Source organism: Lycium ferocissimum, chromosome 10 (assembly GCF_029784015.1).
Source record: "Lycium ferocissimum isolate CSIRO_LF1 chromosome 10, AGI_CSIRO_Lferr_CH_V1, whole genome shotgun sequence".
Taxonomy (NCBI): domain Eukaryota; kingdom Viridiplantae; phylum Streptophyta; class Magnoliopsida; order Solanales; family Solanaceae; genus Lycium; species Lycium ferocissimum.
Genome location: NC_081351.1, coordinates 14,962,789 through 14,974,775, shown reverse-complemented (window position 1 = coordinate 14,974,775; position 11,987 = coordinate 14,962,789). Strand labels below are relative to the sequence as shown.

At 31.3% G+C, this 11,987-nt stretch overlaps 1 non-coding gene across 1 annotated transcript; it reads right to left on the bottom strand.

Moving 5' to 3' along the window:
• Positions 1-1,817: 1,817 nt before the first annotated feature.
• Positions 1,818-1,898, bottom strand: TRNAL-AAG (transfer RNA leucine (anticodon AAG)). Its single transcript has one exon. It is a non-coding gene; the product is annotated as a tRNA-Leu (tRNA).
• Between the last annotated feature and the right edge of the window lie 10,089 nt (positions 1,899-11,987).

Below are 11,987 nucleotides of genomic sequence, written 5' to 3'. Positions count from 1 at the left end.
AGAGAAAGAGAAAGAAAGAGTGGGAAGAACAGAGGAAAGGGAAAAAGAAAAACAGAAAAATAAAGAAAAGAATAAGAAAATAAATGATTTTTTTTTAAATGTACACATGTCAGGCGCGTGCACTACACTGTCCAACACATATCTGGGTGTGACTTTTTAAAGGGTTATAAATTCCACTTTTAAAATCTTGCTGTGGGGAAATAGGTCGCCCACAAAGGTTGAAATACGCGTCATAATTAATCCGAAAGATACGTTGAAGTTTTTTTTTTATATATTTTCCCAAAAAACAAATAAGAAACATATATACCTTTTCTAAAATTAAAAAAAATTAAAAAAAATCCAGGAAAAGACTGGAAATGGTCCTATACTTATTCTAGGAAAAACACGTGGTACTTTTCTAAGTTATTCATAATCTGGAAATGGTCCTATAATTTTCTGAAATTTAATTCAATTAAAAGTGGTCCTATGTTAACATATCTTTTCTTAGCAGAAAATATTAACCACAAAAAAAAGTTTAGGTGAAACAACGAACATAAAGCTCATTTGTAGTCTGAGCCGATCAGTCAGATCTTCGTTTATAAACGAGAACATGATCTCCCCTAACCAAATATAATTTGAATATAAAAAAAAAAAAATTGTTCTACAAAAAATTTCTGTGTTTTACTTACTAATTACCTATACCATCTTTTATCGATCTCCTACAAAAAAAAGCTATTTGTAATGAGTCATAAAACTAGTTTATTTACAAATTAGTATTACGCTTTTAATTTCAATAAATTTCAACTACCTTTAGTGGTTTATCTTTTTTTTTTTTTTTTTTTTTTTGGGAAAAAAGAAAGAAATTAAAGCACTTGCAATATTGCAAATTGGAATTATTTTACCCCCTTGAAGACAAATATAAAGTGACAGTTGATTATGTAATTCTTTTTTTTTTTTTCCTCTTTAACAAAATAATGATGCATGTTTTGGTAACAATTTGCTCTTTTTATTTCAAAAGCATGGTGGAGTTGTACTCCGTATGAGAGTTTGTACCTCTATACTTTAAGACCTCGTTCTTGCTTTTTTTTCTCACCCTTCTTTTACCTCCTCAATATTCATAATTCTGCTGGATTTTCTCCTCCCTCTAAACATAATTACATTTTATGGCTTATTTTCATTTATAAGCTTGACTTATGAGTACTTTAATTTGTATTAAATGAATAAATAAATTAAAAAAGTGTTTATTAACTAGCTGGAAGCGTCATGCCACTGAGGTGCTTCTGCTTTGGAATCATTGAGGTGGCTGGAAACAAGTTATCCCAGGATAACTTATTATGAGACTAGTTATCCCAGGATTAATTATTTCACCTTCTCACAAGAATAAAATAATACTATAATTCCGGGATCCTAAAATTAGTTATACCACCATTTTATCCCACCAACCAAACGTGGAATAAATTCATCTCAAATATAATCCCGAAATTATTTATCCTTATCTCTTGTATCAAACGAGCCTTGGTGTTGGACTACCATCGTAGAATTTCAAACTCGAACCCTCTCATATTATAAATCTGCATCTCTAAATTATAATTTATACAGTAGTATTTAGTATCGATCAAAGAGCACAAGTAAATACACGACCTCGTACTTTGAAGGAAAAAGTTTAAGCTTACTAATTACTTTGATTATGGGGAATGATTAGAGAAAGGGATAACATCAGGAAGTAAAAGTTTGATTTTGTGAGGACTGACTGAAGTTTTGAAAAGAGCACAGATAAATGAAACAGGAAAAATATCAAATATTAACGAAGTGAAAATTGCTTACTGGAAAAAGTCATATGTTGAGAGTGGGATTTGAACCCACGCCCTTTCGGACCAGAACCTTAATCTGGCGCCTTAGACCAACTCGGCCATCTCAACTGTTGTTTTTATGTGTCTTACGTCTTATATTTAGCCCTTATTTGTTTGCACTTATTGAAGAACTGAATCTGAATGATTCAGATCTTAAGCCATTGCCGCATGCATTTGTTTGCATTAAGATATAAGCACTTATTGGGTTTGAATAGGTCTTAATCATTAAGATCTTGAATCAAGTCTTAATATCATTAAGAGGTATTTTTGTATGGAACATTTTTATCACCAGCTTCAACCCCAACCCTTCACCTCAACCCCACCCCCACCACTCTCCACTCCAATCCCACCCATCCATCTCACCACCTGCCCACGCACCCTCTACTCCAACCCCCAACTCCCCACCACCACCACCCCACCACCAACTCCAATCCCCCCCCACACCACCAACCCCTACCCCACCCCACCCCACCACCAACCCCACCCCCACTCCCCACCAACCCCCGCCCTATACCACCCACCCCCACTCCCCACTACCCCCACCTCCCACCACCAACCCCCGCCCCCACTCCCCACCAACCCCCGCCCCGACCACCTCCCACCCCTCACCCCAACCACCCACTAACCCCTCCACTCCCACTCACCACCTACCACGACTACAAAAATCTCCACCATTACTAGTGAACATAAATGTTTCATTTTTGTATCAAATAATTATTTTTTTATTAAATTTGTATTTATTTTCTACTATTTAATTTGAATTGTATATTTATTATGTTTAAATAAATACATTATGCACATTCAAATATTGAAAAACAAACAGTCTCAGTGTTCAGACCCAGAGACAACATTTTAATCATTCAGATGTGCATTCAGATTCAGACGTCTTAATCTTAATGAAAACAAATGAGGCCTTATTGTCTATTGTCTTATCAAAGTTGTAGATCGTATGAGAAATGGCATGTCTGTTGTTTTTAAGAAAATACGGTTCTGATATGAAAAGAACTCAGTTTTATAACTTGATTTGGTGAGGGAGAAAAAGGAAATATGATTTGCCTGGTGAAAATTCCGATAAATTATCCTTTTACCCTTTTTCCTTATCAATAATGTACATTTGTTTTGCATGAGATATAGTTATGATTAAAATTTGACGAAAATTTGAGTTATTTGGTGATGTTTTTGACCCAATTTGAATGGAGTTTTGTGGATTGAATTGTAGGGGTGGCGTTCAGTTCTTTGGTTCAGTTTAATCAAACTTCGGTTCGGCTATTTCGGTTTCGATTTTTTGAAGGTGGACACTGAATCCCGAACCAAACTAGTTTGGTTCGATTTCAATTTTTTTCAATTCGGTGTTTTTGATATAATATTAGAAGCGATTTCATTTACACTAATTCATATTCTCAAAAGCAATAAAACATAAAACTAATAAATTGGGATCAAAATCAAACAAACAGGATACACAAAAACAGAAAACCATAACCATGATATAGGATTACTAGGTGTTATATACATATAGTAAGAATAACTAAGAAAACACATAAATGACATATATTATTCCTAAAAACACATCCTAGTCACCTTTTTTTGTTAAGCATATTTGATTTTTTCAACTGAAGTGGAAAATTAGAGATACACAAGTAAAAGAGGGCTTGTTACAATTAGATTTTTTTTGGGCTGAAACTTAATGGGCCTGTATTTTAATTTTTTTGGGTAATGTATTAAATTTTGGTGTGCGTCCGATTCTTCGGTTCGGCTATTTCGGTTTCGGTTTTTTGAAGGTGGACACCGGACACCGAACCAAACTAGTTCGGTTTGGTTCTTTCGGTTTCGATTTTTTGAAGTTCGGTTCGGTTCAGTTCCGTCCGGTTTTTCGGTATTTATGTCCAGCCCTAAATTGAAGTTCATAGGAAACAAAACCCAATTTTTATATAAGTTTGTATAAATTTATATAATAGTGTAAAAGTTTGTACAAAAATCCCAGTATACACTTTATACAAGGTTGATATGTCATTTACGGTGGTTTATAAATATGATACAATATTGTATATTGGGTATATAAACACTGTTGAGAAAAAAATACAGGTGTAAATTGAAAATATGACTAGGTGAGTGCAATGTGTTGTGTTGTTCGTATGTTTTTAAAAACTACCAATAAAATATTACAAAATTATGTCATTAAAAATCTAGACATTACTCTCAATTAAGATACACTCAATAAGAAACTGAAAAGAGGAAGAATCACTATATTTGTAACTAACTGAATTTAGAGGGTATCAATATACCATCACTATTTACCTAAAAACATCCAATTCATTTGGATCCCATCCTAATCAATTTCATTATTATCTTCATCAGATTATCACTTATGAATGTAGATTATAAACTATGTCATTATATATTGTATGTAAATTATAAATCATTCAAATATTTAAAATATATAATATGCTGTATTATTGAACAAATTATTTTATACAAGGTATACAATATATCACTAATTTTATATACTGTTCAAAATAAAATTCATCTATATAATACACGTCATAGCAAGACATATCACTACAACAAAATGTGCTTTTAGTGGCAATTAATTTGCGGCAATAACTTAATTGCCGCTAATTATATTCTAGAATCAATTATTATCGGTAATATCAAACTTTAGCCCTAACAATAAATGCCGCTAAAGGCTTTAGCGACCTTGGATCTAATGGCATTAACCAATTGCTGGTAAATGCTTTTGTGGCAATAACTATTGCCGCTAGAAGGAAAATATATTGCCACTAAAAGCCTCTTTTGGTGCAGTGTATAGACTATAACCTTGCAATATGATATTATCAAGTGTAATTATTTGAATCTAAGTATACCTTAGATACTAAATAAAATAAAATTTTATATCACATGTATATTATGTATACGCGAAACAAACTAGGGAAATTGGGTCTCATATACGAGAATGAGGCTAGGTAAATCGGGGGCTAATATACTAGAAAGGAGGGAAAAGCTTAAGAAATTGAGAGATGATATCAACGATACCTTTTAATGGAGGGAAATGAACATATACGATAAAAGAAGTTTGTAAACTTAGGGGAAAATTAATACATGTAAACACGGTTATGTGAGAAAATTTTAGTTATTATTTTTTATTTAAGATGCTCAGGTGAGTTAATTCCCCCTATTTTAGCGCCTTTAACAGAGATATTTTAAGAATATGGAACATTGTATAGAATTTATTAAAATTTAAAGTTGAAATAAATTTTATTACGAGAATTTCTGAAAGTAGTTATAATTCTTTTAAATTACTTTTAGTGTAAATTCATCCATGTAATTTCTCAATTCTATAGGCTGCATATCGAAGAAGCCCATGAACAAGGCCCAGTTCCAAAGGGTGTTTAAGAAACTTACACAAATATTAGTAAATATACAATTATTTACAGAACTTATAATTATTTTTTAATTTACAGAATCTACAAAATATATCCTATAAATGATAAAAGGAAAAATATTTAGATATGGTCAACTTTGTATAAATATGGTAATAAATTTATACATTTTATACTCTTTTCCTTAATTTGTCCCTACAGGCTACAAGTTCTCCTTTCGTACCTATCATTAAGGAAACATTATCTCAAAACCTGTGATATTATACCATATCAAGAATGTTGCTATTAATAAAAGGCTCAAATTAAGGAGTTTCAAGAATTAGTGATAACGAAATTAAATATATATCAAAACACATTAAATATTTTTCTAATAATCTCCAACATACTCAACTAGCATTCTAATCAATAAACAAGTATATTATTATTTATATGATATATATTATACAACAATTCTTTGAACAAGTATATATATTATTGTACTTATATATTATATATATATATATATGATTTGTTATATAACTTATACTTTTTTAGGTATATTTTCATGTACTTTTCTTATACCATATCTTTTCATGTACTTTTGTTTATGTTAATAAATTCAAATAATCTGTCTTAGTCACAAGACAAAAATTGCATCAATCATCAAGTGAAAACAAAAAAGTAAAATAAAGAGGAGGAACGGAAGGAAAAAAAATCTTTTTAAAATGGTAGATGGAGTATGGGATGTGAAGTTGATTTTGTTTTGTTTATTTGGAAAATTACATCTGCTCATGCCCTTCTCATAGATTTTTTTTTTTTTGGGGGGGGGGGGGGGGGGAGAGGGGGGTTTGATTTTGAAAGAAAAAGAAAGTAAAAAGTGGATATGCATTAATGGTAGTAACTCCTAAAGTTAAGTATTATAGATATTTTAGGAATGTAAAAGTTGTATTTTTGTAATTAAAAAGTTAAAATTTTGAATAAGTTGTATTTATGTAATTTTTAGAAAGTAGCTGTAATCTTTTTAATTACCATTTTAAAAAGTTGTATTTGTGTGATTTTTCCAATAAAGTAAAGCATAAGGACATGGCCCTATTTTGTGCTAAAATTTAATTTTTGTCCCTCGTAACAATAACTTTTTTGCGGGGCATAAGTTTATAATTTCCGCATCATAATATCCCTCAAATTATATCCCGCATGACGTTTTCTCTTAAAGAACTTATGCCCTGCTAGGCATTTGTTCGATCGCTGAAGGGCAAAAATTAAAGACCAGCCCATGAAAATCGGGCAATTTCTTCAAACCTTTGTTCACCTTGCAATAGCTGGGAAAAAAAAATAGTTCCCCTAAAAGTAAAATATGAACTTGCAATAGTTCCCGAAAAATATGGAATAAGAAAATCTAAGTAGATAGCACAAAGTAATGGAGTATGAAATGTACTATTTTGAATTTGTATTGTGTAAGGTCTATTAAAGCAGAAAATAAACCTTATCAAAAGTTTTTCATTTTAAAAGATCGAACTTGAAATTTATAATTAAGAGCGCAAGAACTCCTTCCACCTCACTTTTTTTTCAATTATTACATATGATTTCAATTACTGCATATACTGTAATATGAATAAGCATTGCTCAAGGTCAAACTCTTTTTCTCAAAGGGGCTCATCAAAATTAGGGGGTGTATAATTGGGTGGTAATCAAATAATGAATAGAAATAAAAATATCTGTGTTTTGTTTTCATTTTCTGATATTTGGTATGGTATTCAATATTATTGTTTAAAATTTTTGGTTCTTCACGCGGTATTCATTCTTTTAAAATATCGATTTGTCGAATATCATATCAAAATACATAGTTAATTATATGCACAAATGCTCATTTATTATATGGATAATAATTATTTAATCAATAAAAATATAAACTAATAGCATGCAAGCTAATAGGGGAGGGTATGGAGGTTGAGGATTAGGGTAGAAGATTAGGTAGTCGAGTGTTGTCTAGCTTTCCTAAGCAGTATTAGTATTCTTTCCCTTATATTATCTTAGTCTTTGATTTTATTAGTACTAACTATTATTTCCTTTGTTTCAGTTATCGTATTATTTGTTATAGCTATTGTTCTTTTCTCCATTGTTTTCTACATGACTTCTTCACGACTGTATTCTTTTTTGTACTGATTGGCTATGCTTTACTTGAGCCGATCCAGGGTCTATCGAAACAACCTCTACCTTCACAAGAGAGGTAAGGCTGCGTACATACCACCCTCCTCAAATCCCACTCATGAAATTACACTGGATATGTTGTTATTAATAGAACGCAAGCTAATTAGCTAAAAGGTCCAAAAATTCTTTACTACCTACTTTTTAAGTTTTTATACAAATAAATAATTGAGACTTCTCTAAAACTCTCCACTATCGATTGTCGAATAACTGTATCGTAGCCTGTTACTCATCTCAAAATGCCAAAATAATCTTGCTCTTTGTATATATTTGATTTTTCTGTAAGCATAAAAACAAGATATGCAATCACCTACAGCCTACTTATATCTGGAACGTTTGCAATACGTTTTCTTAAATGTGAACTTTTTCACATTATTAAACACGTTTTACGGTTTTAGGATGATGTCAGTTTTTGAATTTGTTTTAAAAGGATATCAAAATTTGAAGTTACGGTTGGTTTTTTCATATTGCCTAATCAAAATTATTTAACTAGAACGTGCAGAATAATATATAGTTTCATGAACTCCTATTTCAACAGACAAGCTTTTTTTTTTTTTTTTTTGATTGGCTTCATCCCGAACGTCCCATTACTGATGGGGAACTTAATCTTCATATGTGTGTAAAAAAAAAAAAACACATATTTTACCTTCATGGTTTGGTGAAGGTAAGTTTTTACCTTATATGCGTCGACGAAATGTCTTTTGATGTTGTCCCATCAGTTTGGCATATTGTTGATGTCCCATAAATGCATAATAAGCATTTGGGACCACCCAAATAATAATAATAAAAATAATTAAAGCCCGCAGTCCAGGGGCGAATTTAAAGGTAGGCTAGGTGTTCACTCACTCGAACACCTTCTTAAAAATTTCACCGTATATAGATAAATTTTCCCGAGCTTTACGTAGATATATATTTTGAACACCCTCAACAACATAGAAAAGGCCAGCTCAGTGATTTTTGAACACCCTGTGTGAAAATTCTGAAGCCGCCACTGGTCAGGGCCTTATGTAATCCATTTCATCATTTGTATTTTGGCTTCCCCAAAATGCACAACTTGACTTAGAATTATTTTGATTGAGACTTGTAAGCATTTTCCATCTGTCTCTCAATCAAACTGTAATTGACCATCCGAACCCCAAACATAAATAAACCGTGCCATTTGAATTCATTAATTACACGCGTTTTTAGCTTGTAAACAGACATGTGATAATTTTTTTTTTTTTTTGAATTTTTAATCATTAAAAATTAATTTTAACAAAAACTTATTTAAAAATCTATTTAAATAATTAAAAAAAATGAAAAAAACCAACCCATCCTCAAAAAACTTCATCTTTGTCCCCATCGCTCCTCCCATCCTCCCGCCGAATAACGCTTTCTTTTTTTAAATTTTTAATCATTAAAAATTAATTTTAACAAAAACGTTATTTAAATAGATTTTGAAGAGGGGTTTCGAGTTATTACAATTCATAATTTCGGGGCTGGCGATGGTGGCGGCGGTGAAGTGGGCTAGTGAGAGGATAAATTGGGTTTTTCAATTTTTTTAATTATTTAAAAAGATTTTTAAAATGTCTAGTTTTTGTTAAAATTAATTTTTAATGATTAAAAATTTAAAAAAATCAAGCTGGCTTTTCATTTTTGAGGAGGCCAAACATAATTTATGGTGGAGAGAGAAGGCAATGAGAGGATGGGTTGGGTTTTTAATTTTTTTAATTATTTAAATAGATTTTAAAATAGTTTTTGTTAAAATTAATTGTTTTTGTTGACATGGCTTATTTAAAAAAAAAAAAAAAAAAAAAAAAGGTAACATGACATGGCTCGATGTCACTGGTCTATTTTTCCATGTCAATAACTCAACAGTTGAATACGCGCATCATTCAACTTTTTTGGACGCAGGGTTCAAATGACATATTTTATCTTATTCTAGTAAATATGTACATAATAAAGCATTTTGCAGAAAAACTATGGATTCACATCCACTTAAAATTGAAAACAGTGAATACGCCCGTGTCAGAAGAACATCTAGTGACTTTTAAATGCCTTTGTATTTTCCTTCTCCAAAATGCACAACTTGACTTAGAATTATTTTGATTGAGACTTGTAAGCATTTTTTGTCTCTCATTTCAAACTGTAATTGAAATCAAATACATCATGTGGAAAAACTTGTAATCTATTAATTAATACGTTTTTAGCTTGTGACATGTGATAACTTATTGAAATTTATAGATTTATAACATTAGATTATAAAATTGATTAAATTCCATGGGTTAAAACCATGCTTAATGAGATATTCAATACCCAATCAAAAAACTTCATCGTTGTTCCCCAAGTTCTTAACAATCCCATCAATGGGTTGTTCAATCCTAGAATAACCAACTTAACTCAAAATTGTGATTAACCATCATAATTTAGCACTAGTGATGTAATAGTATATGTAGAATTACACTATGTGACACAAATATGCAAAATGGGGGTTCGAGTTATTACACTATTCATAAATTCGGGCACTTTCACGATGATTTTATGTATTGATTCAGGATCAGAAGTTCGAACTAGTGAGACCATAAAAACATTGATTTATTACATCATTTATGTCAAAATCACGAAAAAAGGAAGGAAAATAATTGTAACACCGAATAATGGAATCTATTTTCCTTAATAAAGCAATAAGAATAATCGTATTGTTCTTAATCATGCTTACATAAATCATGCTTCCTTTTCATTTTTAACACCAACCAACCATAATTTATGGTGGAAGCAGAGAAGGCAATCGAGAATAAGTTGCAAAATTTTGTATTACATTGCCCATAGATCTAAAATTTCAACACTGCAAGGGGATGCAATTTCTTGTACTCCTATCAAAAAAGGTCAGGCGGATTAAGAATTTCTAAATTATGGGTGCACAATTAAAAAAAGAAAAAAAAAGTATTAAGAGAGAGCTAATTCCTGTTACTCTAGGCAAATAACTCAACATTAATGAAGTGCATCATTCAACTTTTTTGGAGCGAAGGAATTAAGGGATAATATTGTATTAATTCTAGTAAATATGTACATAATAAAGCAAATTTTGCAGAAAAACTATGGATTCACATCCACTATAATTTGAACAGTGAATACGCCCGTGTCAGAAGAACATAAGTTTGTTAAATGCCAAAAATTATGCTCCACTTGCAAGTGCCAACAATGGAGGCCCAGACTAAAACAAGTCAAAAAGACCAATGCCAATTAATAGTTTCGACTACTATCATAATTGGACTCGTTTCTGAAAAAGGAAAAAAGAAAAAATGAGACAGTCACAGTCACAAAGCAAGCAGCCCATTAGTTTGGGAAAGATCACGCGTGCCCTCTCAAATTAAAATAATTACCCATTCATATTCCTATTACTTTTGTACCCTCAGAAAAAATTAAAAGTATTAATCCAATATGCTCCCAATTATGATACCAACACGGTATATAAATATACGGAGATGGTATCATGAAAGATGCTTCAGTCCTTTTCTTAGTCTTTCATGATACCATCATGGTATATAAATATACTGAGACAGTATTTGGGATGATCATGTTCATTTATTAAAAATGACACACTTTTCTTGGGAAAACCTCTATGATATCATCGTCTTATGCATATATACTGTGATAAAGATCATGGGACACTATCCTTCAACACACACTCATGCGACCACTTGCACTATCACAGATATAAATATACCGAGATGGCGCATGAGAGATCGTCCTTCTCTACCCCTCCATGATACCATTATGATATATAAATATACTGCAATAATATCATGGAGGAAAAAGTTTGGGTGAGGGGGCACGTCAGGTAACTAGTTTGGACTGGCCTGGACAGAAATAATATGGGAGGAGACATGGGCGGATAATTAGTTTGAATTGGGCGAGCAATTAGTGATATTTTCCCCATTAATTTTGGAGGACATAAATGAAAAGGTCCACAAGGTTTAAGTGGCCAACATCACTATTTTCTTCAAATTATTGTTGAAGGTCCACATGCACTTCTTCAAAATCCTCTCTACCCATAACCCACCCCATCAAACTTCAAGCAGAAAAATTAGTTTGTTCAGTGATAGTATATACTCCTTCTATCCCAGAAAGATTATCACAGTTACTATTTGGAAAGTTGAAGAATATTTTCTTTGAAAGTTAAAGGATATTTTTTTATTATAATTTGTATAAATATTTTCTAAATAGTTTAAATTATTAACTACGGTGACTTATAGCACTTTTTATATAATTTCTAAATATGTAATTTTTATTTCAAAAAAAATTAAAGACTCTATGACCAAATTCACACCGAACATAATTAGTTTGACCATGGTAATCCAAAACATGACAATCTTATTGGGACGGAAGGAGTAATTCTTTTTACTATTAGATTAATTTGACCTATAACAACAGATAATTTTGCATCATATAGTAACCTAAAAAGTGAAATAATAAGTTGTTATAGTTAATTAAATTGTATTACTATTGTAAAAACTTTCTTTGTTGTAAGTGTATATAACTTAAATGCTAGAAAAAACAAATGAAACTGAAGAAAGGCAAGAAGTTAAAATGCAAGTGGCTCATGTTGAAGCTGAAG